General features: G+C 36.2%; 2 long non-coding RNA genes across 2 annotated transcripts; both read left to right on the top strand.

Annotated features, from left to right (window-relative positions):
• The first annotated feature begins 4,828 nt into the window (after window positions 1-4,828).
• On the top strand, window positions 4,829-10,938 carry LOC140170079 (uncharacterized). The gene is made up of 3 exons (XR_011861479.1): window positions 4,829-4,910; window positions 8,178-8,480; window positions 9,213-10,938. It is a non-coding gene; the product is annotated as an uncharacterized lncRNA (long non-coding RNA).
• Window positions 10,939-14,271: 3,333 nt separating this feature from the next.
• Window positions 14,272-21,055, top strand: LOC140170087 (uncharacterized). Its single transcript, XR_011861485.1, has 3 exons — window positions 14,272-14,339; window positions 16,247-16,571; window positions 20,317-21,055. It is a non-coding gene; the product is annotated as an uncharacterized lncRNA (long non-coding RNA).
• The last annotated feature ends 2,126 nt before the right edge of the window (window positions 21,056-23,181 follow it).

Below are 23,181 nucleotides of genomic sequence, written 5' to 3'. Positions count from 1 at the left end.
TTTTACAAAACGTTTTAATAACATTTAAATGTCGGGTTATATAAAGCTCGTGAAAACATTTTAAAACCGTTATTGTAAATATTTTGGGCAAACATTTTTTGCAAAATATCTTTTCAACCCCAAAATAACATTCTGTTTAGAATGATTTGTACCAAGTTTTCAAAAATGTTTTTGGAATGTTATTAAAACGTTTTTATAACCTTAATCATAAAACCCGCCATTTAAATGTTTTCTGTAAAACATTTGTGTTTGCTGTGCAGTAAATTACCAACAAATGTTATTTAATGTTATGAAAATGTTTTATACCATTAATGTACCCTTTATATAACCCGACATGTTAACGTTTTCTGACAACCTTTTATAACCTTTTGCGAATGATGTCGAAAACGTTTTGTGTTTGCTGGGTAGTATAAGATCTGACCCAATGCTAAATTAACCCTAGAACTACTGTGCCATATTTTGACTACGAAGAAGGTTGTTGTTGCAACCCCTCTATTTTTAAATTACATCATTATATTTGGTTCCAATGAATAGCTATGGGTCTCCTATATCCAGTGGTATCAATTAAGTACAAACATTCCCCACACAGTACCGCTGTGACGTCATAATGAGAGGGCGCCCATGCAAATTTGGTAAATTCTGGCTATGTACCAAAATATTGTTGTTCGGCTAAAAATTCTACGAACATGCAATTGTCACAGAATTTTCTCCTAAAGAAATGACCATTTCAACCTAACTAATAGGTAAAAAGTCAGTACCTCTTGTAATAATTTTAAAAGAGCTGTATGGTCATTTTTGATGACCGGTTCTACCCCCGGGTAAGGTGCCCGGGTAAACGATCTAATGGAGTAAATCTACGATTAGCTTAGGCCATTTGGGTGTAAACACGCGCATTTTTATGACGGATACAAAATCTGGGGCTGGGGGTGGTACAAATCAGTCTACTTCTACTGACTTATTTGTCTTTGCGGACCTACATGGCAATCTTTCCACCTCTGGCTCAGTGGCCCCGACAGCGAATTATTTTGACCGTAATTAACAATTGTGTATAGTGTGCGGGACACCGCGTATTGCTTAAAAGGCTTCCCTATCAAATGTTAACTACGGAAAAAATTTTGCCCCGGTACGCCGCTGACCTGGTCGCCGAATATGCCAGGCCAATATTGTCAGTCAGTTTGCACAATTATCATAATCTATCATCTGATCATACGACGGCGGTTAACCTGGCAGTGTACATTGCCTATACAGCACCCTGTGCATTGATGTATGTATCTCAGCAAACACAAAACGTTTAAACGTTTTAAAAGGCTTATACTTTGGGCTTTGGTGGGTTTTGGTAAAAGCAATCCCATTTATATAACATTATATATCGGGTTTTATAAAGGCCATGAGACGTTTTAAAATGTTGTAAAAATGTTATTACAGTAGATTGAAAAAATGCTTTGGACTGTTATAAAAACGTTTTATACCCTTCATATACTCTTTATATACATAGGTGTAGATCCCGGGGGATGGGGATATCCCCATATTTTAACAGGGTGTGCCATACAATCATCCCTCACCCCCCCCATTTTGACGCCTGTATGTGTGTTTCTAACCAAATTAACCTCATATTTGGCCATTTTAGCCTAACAAGTGCCAATTTTTGCGCGCTTCGTGCGCATGTATTTCCACTTTTGCACCACATTTTACTAGTTTAGCTTTATATCAATATGCAAAACATTTTGGCGCAATTCGAGAGCATTTGTACCATTAAAGTATTCTGTCGTCAAAAGGTCCTGCATTCACTATACATTTTTCCCGAAATTTATCCAAACCTCATCCTCGACATTTCAAATTGAAATCTACGCCACTGTTTATATACCCCGATAGTTGCTCGTTTTCTGGCAATCTTTTCTAATCTTGAGCGAATAAAGTCAAAAATGTGTGCTGAGATATTACCATGATTGCTATAGTACAAGTGGATAGTGCGTTGTGTTTCGTGAATACCATGTAGGATTAAAATCACAATTCTAGCAGCTCATTTTTACTGGCGTTGTCCATGGTACAGCAAATGTGTGCTGGAACACAGGCATGACAGGGGTACCGGATACTGTTCAATTTCTAGTCAAGTCCCGATTTTGTAAATTGACTCATTTTATTATTTTTAAACATGTGGAACCGCCAAAAATCTTATTTTCATTGAAATAAAAGCAACAACAACAACAAAATTGTTGTAATGTAAGTGGCTTATCATACACTTCCCCATGAAACGTATAGGGTATGATCATGTTACTAAATTATCGTTTGTAAACTGACAATTCCCCCAAATAAACTGGCGGTGGGAACCGATTACATGGCACTTCGTGATTTATCATAAAAGTAATATTGATACGATAAAATGATAGCCTTGCTTGATGGCTCCATGATAGATGTGATACACAGTGATATCATTGTCTTGTACGTACATCAGAATCCTATTTATTTTTATGCCACAGGAATTTCTCATGTCCTTTGAATTTTACTTTGGATATATTATGTTTTGGAAACATTTGAAGAAATGTGAGTGAGTAAGTAAGTAAGTAAGAAAGTAAGTAAGTAACACGGCATTTATAATGCGCCTAATGACAGAGGATACAAAGCGCAGAAACACAGAAAACAAAACAAAACAAACAAAAGCAACATCATGAGAAAAGGTATGTTTTGAGAAGGGATTTGAACCCGGTGACAGTTTGGGCACTGCGGATATTTAGGGGGAGTGAGTTCCATTTGTAAGGAGCAACCACTGAAAAGGCCCTGTCCCCGGCACCCTTGTTCGTCCTTGGTACACGAAGATTAAGACCGTGGTCCGAACGTGTGGTGACTGAGCCCTCATAAGGACGTTTAACAGTTAGGCACTCATCGATATACCTGAGACCCAGCCCATTCAGTGACTTGTATATATAAAGCAGAGTTTTGAAAGTAATGCGTTCCTTTATACGAAGCCAATGGAGTTCTTTCAACAGGGGACTGATGGAAGTGCGTCTCGGCGACAAGAAGACTAAGCGGGCACTTTTATTCTGGAGCCGTTGTAATCGATCAATATCCTTTTGCGCAAAGGCGGGATAAAATGTGAGGAGTGGTGTTCACAACTTTACTACATCGAATACAGACTGTAACAATAAAAATTATACAATTGCAATTTCGCTTATCAGAAAAAAATAAAAGAGATCATGGCAACAATGTTATAAGCAGTAGAAGCAGTATAGTAACACCTTGGCTAACAGAAAAACTTCTTTACTAGTTCAGGCTCAAACGCTATGCTCAATTAACTAAATCGTCCAGAAAGAGTTGGGCTACTTTTGACATTTTCGCGCATCAAGCTTGCATGACTCTCATGATTAGCAATTGTATTTTTACTTTTCGGAAAAAATAAAAGGGATCATGGCATAAATGTGATATATAGTAGAATAGGTAATATCTTGGGTACAGAAAAACTTTACTTGGTGTCTTTCCTAGTGTCTTTCAAACGCTATACTCTATTTCACTTAATCGCCCGAGTTGAGCTACTTTTTGCTAATTTCGCACATCAAGTTTTTACAGCATAAAATGAAGTCTCGTGCTTATCGTCAAAGATGTCAAAACAAAAGCAAAGGTTCTTCATGTTTGTTTTCACTTAATTGACTTAAAGCCATATTATAACATTGGCTGAGGAGAACGCCCTCAAAAAAATTTAAATTCAGGTTTTTACACGACTGTAATCATGGTAATATACTTTAGTAAATGAAGATTCTCTAAAAAAATCAAGACTTTAGGTGCCGTAGTTTTGTCTAAATCCGAGATTTTGAATAAACCGCCGGAACCGTCGTTTTATTATTATGGTAGAAATATTAGTCGAACGCGTATGCGATGTTCATAACACCATAGACATACTACGTACACGGCATGCGGGATCCCCCCCCCACACGCCAGAGGATCGTACTGTATAAATACAACCGCCGGAGTAACATATAATAGCGCTAGTAGTAAATTCCAATTTTCTTTGCTTTACCTCACTTGTTCGGCTCAAAATTAAAAGTTCTGCAGCCTTATGGGCCACAGGGCCCGAAGAGGATAGGTAGGTAGTAGGTACATCTGGTAGTAAAAGCTAACATTTTATGGAAAATAAATGCAAATCTATTTTAAAAAGAAATGTTATAATATGGCTTTCAATAATATGATATTTATTTCAAAATCATAAATTAAAATACTACTTCAAATGCCCCATTGTTTAAAATTACCTATCACGACCAGATGGTTTATGATTCAACTCAATTCAGTCGCTTTCGCTACACAGATACACGTGTAAAGAAGAAAACTTAAAACACCTTTCTAAAATCTTTTCTGAGTTACTAAAGCTATTTTTCGTGGAATTTCCCATTATGTCTGACGTGCCAGTGGTAGCTAGATTTTGTATAATGATCTATGCCTAGAGAGGGGGCAAAAAAGAGTGAAATCATCTGTCAAATATCGTCAAAAAGGGGGCTATAGACATCTAACTTATCATATCGCGGGGGGGGGGGCAGTGATTATTACCAAGGAGGAGCTTCCAATTGCTTCTCCGTCAGTTGTTTGTAAGGAGTGGTGAATGGGTTGTCTGCCTACTCGGGGGGAAATGAGTGATATCGATGCACACAAGGTGACAACTTCTGTCAAATCTCGGCCCTTTATTGGATAATGTTACCGCACAGACGCATCTGTGTTTTAGGCAATATAAACGATTACTTATTACTGAAAGATGCATTACGTCGACAGGGAAAAGAAGGTGTTTCGCGTTTTTTCTTAATGATGTCATTAAGGTAATTGTAAAACTATGGCTATAATTTTTGATGACCATAAAACGAAAGATCTTTACATATTCAGAGCAGACCTGAGACGGCTGAAGCAGGGACACATTGCGAAGCATTTTTTCGGTAAGTCTGATCTGATGGTCTCGATTGGGGATTCGTTTTGAAATTCGCATTTTACTGATCATGTACGTGCGTGGGTGATTTTTTGTTAGGTGTACAACGGCATCGCGTGACATCTCGAGGTTACCTACCGTGTTCACGTTCATATACACGTAGGTATGGCCTATTATATTACTGTCTATTATCTCTATAATTTGAATTTGGGTGTGGCAGTTACAGCTTTGGCACAATTTAGGAAAACAGAAAAGTGCGGCGGCCAAATATTGAGGCTAGACTCCTCACTTTGAGGAAATTTGTGAGGCTCGCATTCTTTACTTGGCTATTAATTGTTTGTATCTTATGAATTATATTGTTTAAAGGAGTATTTCGTGATCCTAGCATCTACGAAAAAAGCTTATTCCCAAAATTTTAGTTGATTCCGATTTTGCGTTTGTGAGTTATGCATGATTATGTGTTTATATGCTCCATAGACAATGTGTTGTAATTTCGTTCTGATATACCAGAACGAAATTACAACACATTGACAACACATTGTCAAATTTCATGACATCTTTGCTATAAAACGAATTAATCTGCAAGAAATATTTTGAACATAAACATTATGTAGCCAGAGGTGTCCAGTGATATAAAAATCTCAACTTTTTTTTGAGAAAAGTGGGGGGATGATGTTGTGGATCACGAAATGCCCTTTTTATGGACGAAATATGTGAGACTACAATCCATCACTAGTCCGACGAGTACGACCTGTTTTTCTTCAATAGTTACCAGATCATCTAATCAGACTCTGAGCTACTCTGATCGCCTAACCGCGAAAGTCCACTATCGGGCGACGCGGTTAGTGGACTTTCGCGGTCAATCAATCTTGAGCGACCAGAATCTTTAACTAATAGGAAACACATCTACTCGTCGGACAATTCATCACTTTCATAAAATTGCATTTCTTATGTACTGGGTGTCCCAAAAATAACATAATCTATGTACTCTTTACTAGAACCGCCGGTGAATGTTAAATTTGCGTACTTAGTCCGCATTCCACGCATTCCTGAGCAAGCTGTTTACGTGACGTAATGCAACGCGAGATCCATTACCACCGTGTATTTAGCATTTTAGTGGAGCATTTGAGTCGCCCAACCATAGCATGGAAGAGGCATTATTTTATTCTGAGAATCTATGAGCATAGAATGAGAGTGTTACACACCTGTCATCTTGCGTTCAGTTTTATGTCAATAGTTCAATCAGAAAATTAACAATATTCTTACAGTATATCACAGCAGCGATTTCACCACAAACAAATCCTATGCAAAAGATTGTTATTAATTTCATTGTGTTGATAGCAGGAGATGCTTTCACCAAAAATGTTTTTCTCTCTTATGACCACATTCCTTTATTTGTTACCACCAACAGTCAAAAAGCTCTAAACCTGAATATATTTTTTGATGTGTCATATTAAATTTAAATTTCTCAATATGTTTCTTTAATGTAATTTGTTCAACCATGAAAAAAAAGTAATAAGAAAAAATAGGAAAACAAAGATGCGCTTTTGTGTTCACATTTCGATATTTTGATCACTCTTGACACACCTGTCATCTTGCGCTCATAAGTTTAATTGCCTTTAACATGCGCGTATGGCATGCGCGAAGGGGCGACGTTAGACGAAGGGGCGGCAAAAACAGGGGCGGCAAAAACGAAGGGGCGGCAAAATGAATTAGCAAAGAAAAAAAGAAAAAGGGCGCCAAAAATTGAAAAAGCATTAAAAATGTTGATAAAAGGGTTGATTTTAGGGCGCTAGGGCCTAAAATCCTTTTTTTTTTTTTTTTTTTTTTTTTTTTTTTTTGCTCTTCACTTTTTCAAACGACCGTGAAAAAAATTGGGTCAACCTTTTCGGGCTGTTAAGGAAGGGGCGGCAAAATTGTTTCTTCTTCAGCCCCCGGGGTTGGGGAGGCGGCCACGGTACGCCACTGTTTAAGATACGGAGTTGAAACTTAGCAGACAATTACAAAAAGGATAAATAAATCAAATTTGAAAAAAAATACAGTATTTGGTTTGTTCCATCGCAAAGTGCGGTTCATTTTCTACATGTAACCTTTTTATGGGACACCTTGTATTATATACTTTAGTGATTGAATACGTGGGGCTCGAATGTATCTCATGGCTAAAGTTTCAATTGAAGTGAATGATTACGAATTGTGTATTAACGCTTTATTTTAAATACACGTGAGGAATGAGGGTGATGATTAGATCAACAATGTCATCGAATGTTCCCTAAACCGTGCCGTATCCAGGCAGTTTAGTCCACAGTCACTGGAAATTGATTGAGAACACTAATTTTAATGTAGCCGGTACATTTAATGTTGTGTTAGATCGGATATATATGTATTAAATACCAAGCCTAACCTCGTCTATATTGAGCACACAGGAGAAGAACCCCGGAGAAGAACGAAATTGGACGGAGTGCTCCAAATTGAAAGTGGTACAATTTAGAATTGTTTTCACAAACTGTTTTTGGCTACAAGATATCTCAAACTTACCAATGATTATACGCAGGTACTATAACGACTTTGAAAGCCTCTTGAATCAGTTTATATCTTGCTCTGTGCAATTCCAAGAGAAAGGATACAAACCCTGGATACAAACAACACATATCATTGTGTGCAGTGGTTGCATCATCAAGAAAGACATGGCTGATCGGCGAGGGGACCGTTGTCCGTAGTCTTGACTATTGGACACCTTTGTTTCTGCCTTCATTTCGTTTTATTTGAAAGTAAAAGGGTTCAACATAATATTTTGAGAAAATATATATTCGCATTCAAGTTACTAAGTGTATGATAGAATTCTACTTTTTTAAATATCTATTGGAATTATGTCTTTCAAGTATTTGTTTACTACTGAAGGCGTGTGGTCTGATTGTAACACTAACACAATGTGCTTTACTACGTCATATCAAGACCCATCACCATAATATCCAAAAACTTAGTTAAAGTTAAATTGCTACCCCGGGATTGCTACACATAGGTTCCGGATTTTTGTTGTTATGGCAATATCAAAACAGATTTCAGGCCTAAAATGTCACCGGGTGAGATATGAGATAAATAGGACAGACATTTCCCCTGATACTCAAAATCAGCGTTTTGATGAGGAAAGGGTGCTCAAAATAACCAAAATAACCAGTTGCTGCTATTTGACAGCACATGCCACTCTAAACCACCAACTAATTATTGGATTACTTTATTTTATACAAACTAATTCAGTATCATTTTATTTATTTCACAGTTGGCCATCTTGATATTTAAAAAAGAACAGCTTAGTTATTAACCTTACATAAAGAAAAAGCAACATCAAAAATGGCTTTCTTCAAACCAGTGTTGGTTGTAATGGTTATCGCAAGCATTTTCCATACATCGTTTTCGGAGGTTGCGGAGTTCACGGACTATATGGAAGAAGAATTTCTTGCCCCGTTCATCTTATATAAGCGGTACCCGCCAGAAGGTAGTGTTGTAAAACGGCCAGATCCTGAGAATGTCTTTATGAAGCAGCTCATTAAAAGACCGAGTGGAGGAGATTTCTCTCATAAAGGTAAGTGGGCAATGTCCAATTCCCACGAAAAGTTTACTCTTTTTTTTGTTGCTCTAATCAATTTCACATAATAAATTATTAGGAATTTTAATTAATGTAGAAAGGTGGTGACGTGCATACTCTAAATTCAGTACATTTCCATCGTCAACTGTGTAATTGAATGGGATTTTTTGAAATTTAAAAACACAAACAAATAGGCCTATGTTAATAAATAATATAAATACAAGCTAAACCCGTTGGGGTTCGATAATGAACCCCACAAAACTATCCGAGTATATGGAAAATGCCATACGGCCGGGAATAGTGAAGTAGTGAAGTATAGTGAATGCAGCTCCTTTTGGTTACAGTATAAGTTTATGGTACAAATGCGCGCGAAGCTATACTGATGAAATGTTGTGCAATAGTGGATTAAATGTGCGCGAAGCGCGCAAGAAATTGGAATTTTGGGGGCTAAAATGGCCAAATATGAGGTTAATTTGGCCAGAAATCAATCCACATACAGGCGTCAACATTGGGGATGATTGTATGGACCACCCCCTAGCAAATATTGGGGGGGGGGGGGATTTATCCCCCCGGGATCTACGCCAATGCAAAATAATCAGGTTTAAAAAAATAGTAGCCTAATTAATTATAAAAAGATCGTACATTTAAAAGATTACATTGTGCCAAATTTATTTTGGCTAAAATAATAAAGAATTCCAGTGCTACAAATACTTTCTTGTTTCTTTTCAGTGTGTCTGGACGGGAATTATTGCCCCAGATGCTGCGGTGGAAAATGCTGCTAACGTTTCACGTCTATTGCACACAAACAGGAAATAGTTCTCTATTTTATTTTAATGGAGCATTCGTTGTTGCCGTTGGATCTTCATCTACATATGATACAGCGGGGAGAACATTTTTCCAGGTTGCTTTAATTCCATGCTTTGACTCCATCCGGTGTGCGCCGGACTTTACCTTTATAAATAGACTATATATATAAATAGTAAAATGAACATAATTGAGCTTCAGACATTTGCGGGCCAACAGTGCTTGAAATCGGGCAGGCTCTCATGCCAAAAGCCCATGAAAATCACTATGGACCCGGCAATACCCTAAACCTGCGGGTCCGTGAAATGTTGTCATCAAACACGGACTCAATCATGTCATTGCAGACTCGCGTCGACGTCAATTCAATCCATAGCATTTACCTGATAATCCAGCTGCCAAACGTAACATTTCCACAGAAGCTTGTTGTGTTCATAGTTTTGTTTTTGGTGGATTTTCAAAAATAAGTTAACTGGACCCTCTATCAGCATTGCGCATTTGGAGATACAGAGGGCCGAAGTTCATACGGAGGTCAAAATTTAAAATGGGTTGTTGAAAAGTTTACCAAATTATTCCGCTCGTCATGATGGTCCAGAAAAAGCATACATTTACCTATCTGTGACATGCCCTTCTGTAGTTACAATTTGATCTCAACAGGGGTCAAAACCTGAAAAAATTTCCGATCTTCACCAAAAAAATCTCAAATTGTTCATCATGCAATCAATGCAGAAAAATAATAGTTTGTATTGTGGGCCAGGTCTGTATGATTCAATGAAAATTGACCTTGGTCACCATGATACCATGGTAACGAAACATCCTAGCTTCAATTCCTTTTTGTAGCTTTTTGAAGCAGACGAAAAATTTGAGACTATTTGCATACAAATCGGAGTCTTTTCAGGTTTTGACTTCCGTGGAGGTTAAATGGCGACCTTTGACCTTTCTGCTATATCTCCTAAAGGGAATATCACAAATGTGTAAAAGTATACTTTTTCTGGATCGTTATGACAGCAGAATGATTTGGTGAACGTTTCAATAGCGTTAGAGCAGTTTTGAATTTTGACCTCTGTATGAACTTTGACCCTCCATATCTCAAAATGCTCAATGCTGATAGAGGTCCAGTAAATATATTTTTGAAATTGGTGATCTCGAGAAGCAAACTCTATCAAAGAACAAAACTATGGACACTGACAGTCTGACTATGTTGTTGATTGGGGCATGGCGAATCTGAAGTCTTAGTAAGTGTCAAAAATGTGGACCAGAATGGACCAGTCTGACTATGTTGTTGATTGGCGAATCTGAAGTCTTAGTTTAGTGTCACATAATATGGACCAGAATAACATTAACATTTTACAATCGATCCGTAATTATTATGAAGAGTTGAACAAAATGGACGATCTCACCCTCAGTCAATTAAGGGGTTTGCCTCTGATGGCAGATGGGTCAAAGGTCAAAATAAAGATTGTTACCTTTTTGACCACAACACATGTGTATGTATGATGCGCAATACAGAAACTAACAAAACAATACCTTAAAGTATCATTTTTTTGTCCATAAACACGATTTTTTACACGTTACAACTGTTTGTACCATGGGCGTGTCTGTTGTCGAGTTGATGACATACCTTGAATAATAAATAATTTGTGGCTTAACATTACGCATTACTTAAAGCTATATTTGTTTACTTATATGACCGACCCGCCCCCTCCCACCTTTGTTCCATAACCATTAAGGTATAGGACATTTTTTGTTTTTGCTATAATAGCCCCCGAATGAAATGTATTTAATTATGTTTGTACTCACTCAGGTAGCATTGTGTTTTACATCTGAACTAGGTGCTATTCTTTTTTTATGGACATTTTAGTGTCTAAAATGGCCCAAAATGAGGGTTTTTCAATATTGCCGTCCATTTCTAATCGTCACCCCCATGTAAAATAAAAAGGCTCAAATTAAATACTTTTCATGCGGAGGCTATGTGGAATTTTTTTTAATGTATTCCTTGTACACTGAAATTTCACAATAAATTGTCCATTGGAAACAAAGGTGCCCCCAGCTTGCAACAAATATAATTGTGCTAATATTAACTCATGATGATTTCTTTAATGTTTATGTGTAAATGTGACACGATCTGGTCCATGGGGGCCAAAGGAGGCATTTTTGAAAATTGGGTTACTGTAATTATTACATTACACATACAATTGGCTATCATTTGCTGAAAACACCAAAGGTCTAGCACACTTGGTTCTAAAGTTATGAAGTTTTTTGATGCCTATTTTCTTATGTATTCTATTGTTTTTTACTCCATATTTTTACCATTATCTCAGTTTCAAATTTGCCGCATTTGGCCCCCATGGACCAGATCGTGTCACAAATGACTAGCATTGCACCTGGCACGGCTTTCCATAATTTTAGATTACATACATGTAGGACCAAAAATTGTGTACTCACAAGTTTTAGAATACTGAACAATAGATCCAAAGGGCCCGAATAGCCCGAGAAGATTTTGGCTTGAGCAGTCATTATGAAGAATCTTCACATAATTTTGACTACTATGCTGAGCAGTTGAAGAGACTGAGTGATCACTCTCTCTCGGTACCAAAGTTATCACCCGCTCTCTCCATTTCCCCTCATCGACTCATCAAACGAGTTTGGTACAAGGAGAAATCTCTTTTTTTTTCATTATACCTCAATAAATTCTAACGCCCCCGATTGGTTAAATTTAGATGCTGGTAACAAAAACGTAATAAAAAGTGGCAAATATCAACGGCTCGGAGTATGCACTATCCTATGATGTAGTCCTGCTGCAAAGTAAAATGGTTTCCAAAGGTCGTGCATTTTTTGTCATCAAGCAATAATTCTGCTGAAGACCTTAAAATGCCAGAAAAACAAGTGACAAAAATATGGCTCAAAAAGATGGCTCAAAATTGATCAAATTTTATTCAAAACAACACCACATTATTTATCTCGTCAAAACGATTCTGAAAAGTGTACTTAAGTCGGCGACCTCAAGCAAAAAAGTAAAAGGTCGCACACCTAACGAATGTTCCGGTTTTAACCATAATAGTCTCAAATTGTTCGTCTTGTAAAAAACAATTAAAGTTAATGTGCAAGATGCATTTTTGCCGTCAAATTTTCTTCTATTCTTTTAGGGCGGTTTATACTATTAAGTGTATACGAGGTATTGTTGGTCGAAGCAGCCAAAAAAGTAATTTTCATTATCTGAATCAATGTATTATTGAAAAATAACACTTTGGTGTTTTGCATTCTACAAATCATATACTTTGAAAACAAGCTTAATGTATTGTTGTTAATGAGTTATGTACATTTTACAAAAGTGTTGTTGTGTCAGCCCTCTTTACAACATAACTCAAGAACCACAAGACCTACAAAAGTATATCTGTGATATTTGAATGCTATGAATTGAGCAATGCAATTTTTGCTAAAGCTCACTACCATTCGCAAGATGCTGTGAACTACTTTTTTTCTGCTGCTTCGACTCAACAATATATCGTATAACCTTAAAGCTGATTCTGGTCCTTAATCGCAAAAGCTGCTTCTTGCTATAATGTATAACGCCGTAGAAGTGACGTCATAATCGGATTGACTACCATAGCAATAGATGAATACAATTTTTGAATAGACCGCCCTGCACTACAAGCAGATTGCACTAATCACATGCGTATGTCAGCAAACATAGATTGAATACAATACCGTTCTTTTCAAAGATACTTATCTTACAGGTGCGAGTAATCAGCCTTTCTTTGACATCTATGGTTCAATGCATCAGTACCGCGTGAACGTTGTAGTGCAGGGCGGTATAGTCAAAATTGTATTCATCTATTGCTATGGTAGTTAATCCGATTAACTACGTCACTTCTACGGCGTATATGGTTATGGGTACATTGAAATCGTGAAAATGCAACTAAAAACAGATAGCTTTAATGCAAGATAGAAAACACATAACAACCATCATTTAACATGTTTAAGGGCTCTGCTATGCGCGTTTGGGCACTCGCAGTATTTTTTGTGGCACATGAGAGCGCATCAGACATATCGAATTGCATTCTGAATACGAAGAATGTCCTTCTGATATCAAACAATGTTGATTTTTTTTTTAATTCGCGATATAATTTATGGCAAATGATTGAAAATTTATATTTTCGAAGTAAACCTTATCAATCTAATGATATGTACTTAAAGTGTATGTAAATGGGATGAAATGCCAACGATCAATTGAAAATTTTGACTTTGAGCTCAAAAACCAAGTTATAGTCCAAAATATGTAGAAAATGACGGCCATTTTGAAATTCAAGGGGCTGGGAGAATGAAATGGTAACAATTTGATTTGAGTTCCTGGAACTATCTATCATTTAAAAGGGCATTTCGTGATCCACAGCCTCATCCCCCCCCCCCAACTTTTCTCAAAATAAGATTTTTATACCACTGGAAACCTTTGGCTACATAATGTTTATGTACCAAATATTTCTTGCAGATTAATTCGTTTAGCAAAAATATCGTCAAATTTGAATTTCGTTCTGGTATACCAGAACGAAATTACAACAGTGTCTTGTATAACACACATAAGCATGCATAACTCGCAAACGCAAAATCCGAAACAACTGATATTTTGGGAATAATCTTTTTTCGTGGATATCTACTGAAAAATGTCATAAAAAGAGGATGCTAGGATCACGAAATCCTCTTTTAAGACCAAAATCATATAATGTTCCATTACTTCCCACAGATAACAAGCCATAACCATAAGTAGCCCCACTACTGTTTTGAATAGTGTTTCCCACAAAGGCGTTTGTGTTTAGAAAGTAAACGATACTGAAAGATGCGTGTAACGAAATCAGGTAAGGAAAACAGTATTTTGCGGGTTTTTGGGGTTTGGTTTTGTTTTTAGAAGGATGTCATTAAGTTAATTGTTTGAAGCTATAGCTATAAATTTTGATTGCCATAAATTAAGACGAAAGGTCTTCATTGATATAGAGCAAACCTGAGAGGACTGAAGCAGGTAGGCCCCATACTGTACATATGATGCGAAGCATTGTCTTGGTAAGTCTAATCTATAGTGATTTACAAATCAATTTGATTTCTTTCATTATGTGCCGATTTTTGTTATGTAAAGCATATTAGGCGTAGATTACCGGAATAGATCGTATATACCACACAGGAGAAAAAAGATATTGGACGGGGGAATGCTCCCAGATGAAAATGGGACAATTTAGATAATTTTTTCACAAACTTTTTATAGCTACAAGATATCTACAAAAACGACCTCGAAGGGCCGAGCTCTTAATTCAGTAACCCTGCTCTGTGCGACTACAAGAGTGGGGATACAAACACCCGGCTATAAACAACGTGTATTCCGTGCAGTTGTTGCAGTATGATGTTAGATATGGCTGATCGGAGAGGGGTGTTGTTGGGGGGGCGTCTATTTTGTTTTATTCAAAATTAAATGGAGCAACATAATACTTGAGATAAAAAATCCTTTTAAAAGGGAAGAGGTCTTGTAATTAGTTTGGGTCACTGTGAAAGGCATTTTTAGGATCACGCTTACATCCATGTTACACGACAGTCCACCAAACCATCAATGAGAACATGCACACCGAAATAGCAAAACACATTAATTCCTATAAATCCTGTCAACTCTTTAATTCATTACTCCAAATTGTTCTGTCTTTTTGTCTTTTCTGCTTTTTGCCCATGCTTATTATTAAAATCAAGATATACACTGCAGTTGTTAGTTAATTCGCTATATAAACTCAACTTACATGCACATTTTATTTTTAAATGATTTTATATTAATTCGCAATGTATAGTTTACTGAAAAGTAGATAGTGGCAAGCACATGATAAAGGACTGATCACTCACTACAATCTTCACTTTTAAACTGTATTTTTCTGAACTTGTTGATTGTTAGTCCAAAACTCCTGCAAAGCTATGGACATGGCATTTTACCTTATCCATTCTGTAATAGTATGCATTGTGTGTTTTCTCAGTCTTTTGCTGAATGTAATTTTATGAATCAAATAAAAAAGATAGAAAGTGGCTTCACTTTAGTTTTATGTCATTTTACAGTATTTATAATTTATTTATATTCTATAAATGCATGTCAAAATATTGTTCAATACTATAGGCTTGTGCCCATATTATAGCTAGCCCCTAAAAACGTTATTTTCCATCTGATTTTTCCCGTTGAAAAGACAAAACTGATGTTTAATATAGCAATAAAATCATCAATAACATTTAGAGTCATTTTTATCCATAAAACGATACAGGATAGGATAGATAATTACTTTGACTTCAATCACAAGTCTATGATATAATGAAGATTTTGATTCTACAACATTATTAGATCTGTTATCAACATATCAATAATTACTCACAGGCAACCAAACATCATGCTATGCTCAGTAGTCCACTGATGTAACCTCATTGATGATATACCCCGCGGCAATTACCTTGTTGACCATGTTGATAATGCTGATTGCTGAACAAGTTATTGTTTAGGCCTAACCTATGATAACTTTTTAAGTCATAATTAATTCAAACATAACTTTGGCAATACTCAATCGTTTTCGTTCGTTGAAACGGCAAAACATACTTTACTATACAATAATTTAAAAAAATACCACCACAAAAAGTAAAATAAAATAAATCATTCCAATACCAATATGTTAATCTCTTGAGCATACAAACCCGATCTATGAAACAGATACCAGCCCGCAAATGGGCTGGCGAAAATACATCTTCGCCGAATTGGCACACAAGTTAATGATATTATACTACTTTTTAATATCTGTTGCAATCATAATTTGCAAACACAAACACCAAACCTGACGCTCGAATTATTTTTAGTTACTGCTCTTTGACTACCAATGCCTTTCAAACCACCAACTGTTTGTTTGATTACTTTATTTGATACAAACTAATTCAGTTTCATTTTATTTATTTCACAGAATTTAGCCATCTTGATTATTCAGTAAAATTCTTGTGAAGGACATCGGGAAAGGGCAGCTTAGTTATTCACTTTACATAAGGTGAAAGCAATATCAAAAATGGCTTTCTTCAAACCAGTGTTAGTTTTTCTGCTTATAGCAAGCATTTTTAATATATCATCTTCGGAGTTCACGGACTATATGGAGGAACAATTATTCCTTGCCCCGGTCATCTTATATAAGCGGTACCCGTCAGAAGGTGGTGTTGTAAAACGGCCTGATTCTGAAAACGTCTTTATGAAGCAACTCATTAAAAGACCGGATGGAGGAGACTTCTATCAACCAAGTAAGTGGTCAATATACCCAGTACCCATTATAAGTTTACAATAAATTGCATTTTTCCTCAAATCAATTTTTCATATCAAATAATAGGAATTTCAATCAATATAGTGTTGTTTTCACTGAGTAACTTTCGCCGTGGTTACTTTTGTGGCAATGGAGTAATGGCGGCGGTTTAAATGTATTTTTAAGTTTCCAACGAATCCCATTACAGTTCTGAGTACACATTTGTTAAATTAACTAGGCGGTCGCCCGTATTTGGCGGTTCTCGGCTGTCGCAATTACCTGGCTTATGGCGACTGTACCCACCAAGTTTCATGCCCATACCACAGTTTTTACTAATTTGACCTCAGATCAGATGACTCCTGGTGACCCCGAAATGACCTTTCCAAAATTTGGCTCTGCATATATGACAGATTTTACTAATTTGACTTCAGACGACCCCTGGTGACCCCGAAATGACTTTCCGAAAGTTTAGCTCTAAATGTTGACTGTACCCACCAAGTTTCACGCCCATGACAGTTTTAACTAATTTGACCTCAAATTTGACCCCTGGATGACCTTGGGTACCCTTGACCCACTAACCAATACAAACCTGTTCTGTCTCCGGTCAAGATACACCCACGCACCAAGTTTGAGAAACGTACGACCCCTAGTCTCCGAGAGAAACAGTTTTTACTAATTTGACCACAGATAACCCCTGGATGACCTCGGGTGACCTTGACCCACTAACCAATACAAACTTGTTACATCTCGGGTTAAGATGCACCCACTCACCAAGTTTAATGCCCATATGATAGTTTTACAAACTTGGCCTCAGATGACCCCTGAATGACCTCGAATGACGTTGACCCACTAAACTTTTACTGTCTCTGGTCAAAATGATCACAATCACCAAGTTTGAGGAACGTGTGACCCCTAGTCTCCGAGAAAAAGCAGTTTTTACTAATTTGACATCAGATGACCTCTGGGTGACCTCGGGGCGACCTTGAACCACTAACCAAAACAAACTTTTTCTGTTTCGGGTCAAGATGCACCAACTCACCCAATTTCTGGAACGTGGGACCCTAGTCTCCGATAAAATAGGTGGACAGACAGCTCGGGTGACCTTGACCCACTAATCAAAACAAACTTGTTCTCGGGTCAAGATGCATCCACTCATCAAGTTTGAGTAACGTGGGACCTGGTGGGACCCATAGTCTCTGAGAAAATAGGCGGAAAGAAAGACAGACAAACAAACAAACACACAGATTCCGGTGAATTATAGTAAGATGTCCGCACCAAATAGTCGTAACCCAGCAAACACAAAACGTTTTCGACATCATTCGCAAAAAGTTATAAAAGGTTGTCAGAAAACGTTTAAATGTCGGGTTATATAAAGGGTATAAAAACGTTTTAATAACATTCCAAAAACATTCTTGAAAACTTGATACAAAACATTCTAAACAGAATGTTATTTTAGTTGAAAAATATTTTGCGAAAAATGTTTGCCCAAAATATTTTCAATAACGATTTAATAAAAATTCCTTTAAAAAAGTAATGTGGCGCCCAATGTGAGCTGGACGGGATATGGTGAATTCCATGTGATTAGATTTGGTATTATAATGATTTTTTTTTAGGGAAGAGTAGAAGATGATCAAATGCGAGAGAAATGCTTCATGGAATGAAGCTTTCGTATCAATTTGCGATTATGTGGGTGGGAGTTCTGTTTTGGGGGCCTATTGTAGTGAGGATATTGCTTTGGATATTGAATATTGCTGAATTTCGTTATGCAGGGCCTAGGGTATATGATGGATAACTAGAATACACAAATAAGTGAGCTTCCCCCTAGTCATCAATACACTCATTCTTGTCACACGACGAATTTCGACAAAGTCATGTAAACGTAATTTCGTTTTTCACCCGACCTCAGCTCCGTCCAGAAACAATCCTGAAATATTGAAAACTTGGGGTCGGCGCACTCATGCCAGTTTATCCTAAGGTATACTCTGTGTCTTTTGTAGCCAACCATGTGGCTAAGAGAGGCTAGGAAATACTTAAACTAATACAAAACAATCATACCCTCCTTTCATATCAAACAATACTTATTCTTCATGAAACGGGCACAGCCCATTTTTATGTTATTAATTCTGCTAAAAATTAATTAATAAATAACAAAATTACGTCATAATTATGACTTTAAGTCGGCCATAGAACTCTATTTTAAACAGACAAAATAGCCATTGGGGTTTCTTTCAATTTACCTTGCTAGGAACCCTTCCCAGCAGTTAGGCATATTACAATAAATATTATTTTTGCAAATACACTTCTGACCTTCAACACAGTCATGTCTTCCGAATTTATTCCTTTCTCTGCTGACCAGAATTGATTTTCGTTAATTAATGTTTTTTATCAGAGATAGTCACCACAAAGATACTGAGCTGTATTCTAATATCTTTGGTCACAATCAGTTAGCAGTCGATTCAAGCACATAAACCAATTAGTGATTTCATGATTGGTCAGTGGTTGTGTTGGTCAACTATAATTAATTGGTGTTGGTTTAAGGATTAGGTGCACCGTGTGCAATCACTATGGACCACAATGGCCTCATTCCAGTGGCATATTATCAATAACTTCAATTAAACAATCATAGTGCAAAATTTGACCTTAAGTTGCAAAGTATGAATTTTTGTACTCACATTTTCAAAGGCCTTTCAATGAATGCACAAATGTATTGGGGTTAAAGAACTGTGCCCTGATAGATGAGCATGTTGTAGATTCTTCACACTGTAAACAACTAGTTCATGTGCAAACATGTTCAAAACATACATAATTAGAATGGTCAAATATCACCGTCTATCGGGTTCTAAGAGGCGGTAAACTGGTTTAAACCATACAAAGGTCACGGGTTATTTGGTGTTTTTATAAGTCCATTAATTTTGTATTTGAAACAAAGAATATACACACATCATTTTATCCCGTGCATATCAGAAAACAATAATAAAATAAAATCCTAGCATATTGTGGTTTTATTTCTGAGCTGGGCATAATTTTAGCAAAACAATTAAGGAGTAAATCTAGCAAGAGTGAAATTAGAAGCTTTTCACAAAGTCATGCCTATATGTGGCCCTCCGTAGAGGGCGCCAAAAAAAAGGTTTTCATGACCTTTATATAACCCGACATTTTAATGTTATTAAAAGGTTTTGAAAAAAAAAACATTTTAAGAACATTTCTGTGTTTGCTGGGTTCAAATATTTTAACATAATGTTATTTAAGTATTGACACAATATTTGCCAAAAATGTTTGCAAAAATAACATTTTTGAAAACATTTAAAAATATTGTTGTAGTGTGTTTTTATACAAAACGTTTTAAAACGTTATCATGACCTTTATATAACCCAACATTTTAATGTTATTAAAACGTTTTTACCTAAACCAAAAGCCAAAATATAACTTATTTAAAACGTTTTTAAAACGTTTTTGTGTTTGCTAGGAAGCTACATTGTTTTCATGTTCAGACACATGTGTGGGAACGACGACGACTACTACTACTGCTACTGCTGCTGCTGCTGCTGCTACTACTACTTCTACTACTACTACTACTAATAATAATGATAATAACCTAATTAATTTTAAAAGATCGTATAGTGGGGTATGTGGCCAATGGCTTTTATTGGGTAATATAGACGTATTCCAGCTAGTGATGTCAAAAGACCCACGAAAGTGGATCGGTTAAATTTCTTATTACAGAATACGTTCTTGTTTCTTTTCAGAGTGTGATGACGGGTATCATTGCCCCAGATGCAAATGCGGTCAAAGTGGTAAAGACTCATGCTGCCAGAAAACCAGGAAATAATACTATATACCTTAACGGAGCATTCGTGATGTCTTCATTTATATAATGATATAGCGGGGAAAGCACTTTTCTCACATTCGGATCCTTTTATAGTTTTAATCTAAAAAACAGAAACAAAACTACTCATACGGTTCTCAGATTAATTAATTCCAGGCTTTGGCTCCATCTAGTCCGGAATTTGCATTTTAAATAGGCGCTTTACGTATCGGGCCAAAATCTAGTGAAAGTCAGTTTGGATCCTTTAATACCCTATACCTGCGGATCCGTGAAATGTTGTCACCAAAGTCAGTAAGAGGGATTCAATACAGAATCGCGTCAATGTCAATTCAATAGCATTTACCTGGTGTTGATTGTCGAGTCTTATTAAGGTCACCGAATGTGGACTAGAATAACATACGAATAATAGTTCCGGCCGTGCCGAAAATTGACGAGGGCCTGTAAATTGCAAACCCAAGGGCCCGAATGGTCCGAGAAGATTTTGGCTTAAGGTTGGTCTGAACCCTGGAATTATGGAAACTTTCGGGCCTCATAACTTCTGAATTGTTGGTCTAAAGTATATAAAAGTATACATATTTAGAATGGCAAAGACTTGATAAGTTCATCTGTGAGGTCACATTTGGGCAAAAATGCCATTTTTGGACCAAAATCCCAAAAAAACTGTTTTCGGCCCACTTCTTTTTCGTACATCGGAACAAAAAAATTCTTGGGCCAAATTTTTTTTTATTAATTTTTAAAAACTAGATAAAAATATCTAAGATCAACTTTGAGAAATTTGCACCAAAAATGGTCAAAAAAATCATAAAAAAAATTTTGGCCCAAATTTCAAATATTTTTGGTGAAATTTTTTTGATGAAAAAACGGGTCCTAGATATTTTGATCTAGTTTTTGAAATTAATTTTAAAAAAATGGCATTTTGGCCCAAATTTGACCTCACAGATGAACTTACCAAGTCTTTGCCATTCTAAATATGAATGATACTTTTATATACTTTAGACCAACAATTTAGAAGTTATGAGGCCCGAAAGTTTCCATAATTCCAGGGTTCAGACCAACCTTAAGCAGTCATTATATTTGATTACTATGTTGATCAGTTGAAGAGACTGAGTGATCACTCCCTCTCGGTACAAAAGTTATCATCCGATCCCTCCATTTTCCCTCATCTACTCATCAAACGAGTTTGGCACAAGAAGAATTTTTTTTTCGTTATACCCCAATACAATTGGTTAAAATTAGATATTAGATGCTGGTAACTTAAACGTGGTACAAGTGGCAAATAGCAACAGCTCGGAGTATGCACTATCCTATGATGTAGTCCGGTTGCAAAGTAAAATGGTTTCCAAAGGTCGTGCCTTTTTGTCATCAAGACTTGTAACCAAGTAATAAGCTAAAGACCTTAAAATACCAGAAAAAGCACGGACTAGACTGTATAAAATTCCATTCGATTTTATTTCAGGGAAATAATTTTATCAAGTTGAAAGTATTATCTTTGATATGATATGTTGTAACATTGTCATTCAATAATTTCACAGTTGGTTTGCTTTGTTTTAATAAATAATATTTTATCATAATAAAATACTTTTGGTTTAAATGATGTTCTTTTATTTCTTTTGTGTTAGGCCAATAAAAAAACATGTTTATTTCCTGTAGCAGGTTCAAAAAGTCAAATGCGAAATGCGTTTTTGTTTTTGTTTTTTATAATCCATGTCTTGAAATAGAAAAAAAAATACCCCTTTCGCTGCAAATTGGAATGGGAATTTACAGTGGGTTTCTCTGACACACACAAAAGAAATCATATTTCTTTATATTCAAGAATATATATGACCCAATTTCAACCTGCAGTAGTTTTTCACTATGCACGTTTGTTGTGTATGTGTAAATGTTTACGCCAGTAGTGTTTTATATTATTGTTTTGCAATTTTTCCGGTTTTTTTTCTTTGTACGTGAAAAAAATTCAAATGCGCACAATAAGCCGTCAAAAACAAAATGCGCGTGCTACATGAAACAAACTTTTTTTGGGCCTTATATTATCATTTAAAACATCATGCATATCATAAATATCTATTTACGAGTGAAACCAAGCATTTTAGATTATTTACTTCAATCTTCATTCACAAAATTACATGTATAGTGCATGTATGCAGTTTAGTATGCCTATGCTTGCGGACCCGATTTCCCTTGGTACGGTAATGGTGAGCTGCTACCAACACTGCGGTACTTCGGTTATATTTATAAATGCGCTTTTATAAATACGCACGTGACCACCTCCACGCTGCCATAACAGCTTATAGAGTAAGTCTCGAAGTGCCTTAATCGCTGCACAGACTCCAAGAATTAGACGTACAATATTGTATGTAACATATCTACGTTATTTAATCTATTGCCATTCTATTTCCAGTAATGTTTAAGTTCTAACGAATGTTTGATGACCAAAAATCGATAATATGTTAAATATCTAGTAGAAATATATTATCGATTTTACGTCATCAAACATTCGTTAGAACTTTAAGTAATGTTTAAAAACATTACTGGAAATAGAATGGCAATAGATTAAACAACGTAGATATGTTACATACAATATTTTACGTACAATATTACTGCTTTATACATAGCGGGTGTTCTTCCTATACATTTGAATGCAAATGCGGAACAACACTTAACTACTGTGCAGTAAAATTGTTCTGCAAGGCACAGTTACCAAATTTACATAGTAAAAATGTTTGCTGTCTTTGGGTACTGACAGTAGTGTATTTCTGTACTTTGCTGTCACATCCCAAGATCCAAT

The sequence above is a fragment of the Amphiura filiformis genome, chromosome 14, assembly GCF_039555335.1.
Source record: "Amphiura filiformis chromosome 14, Afil_fr2py, whole genome shotgun sequence".
Classification (NCBI taxonomy): Eukaryota; Metazoa; Echinodermata; class Ophiuroidea; order Amphilepidida; family Amphiuridae; genus Amphiura; species Amphiura filiformis.
Note: the sequence above shows the minus strand (reverse complement) of the source record. Positions and strands in the feature narration are given on the sequence as shown.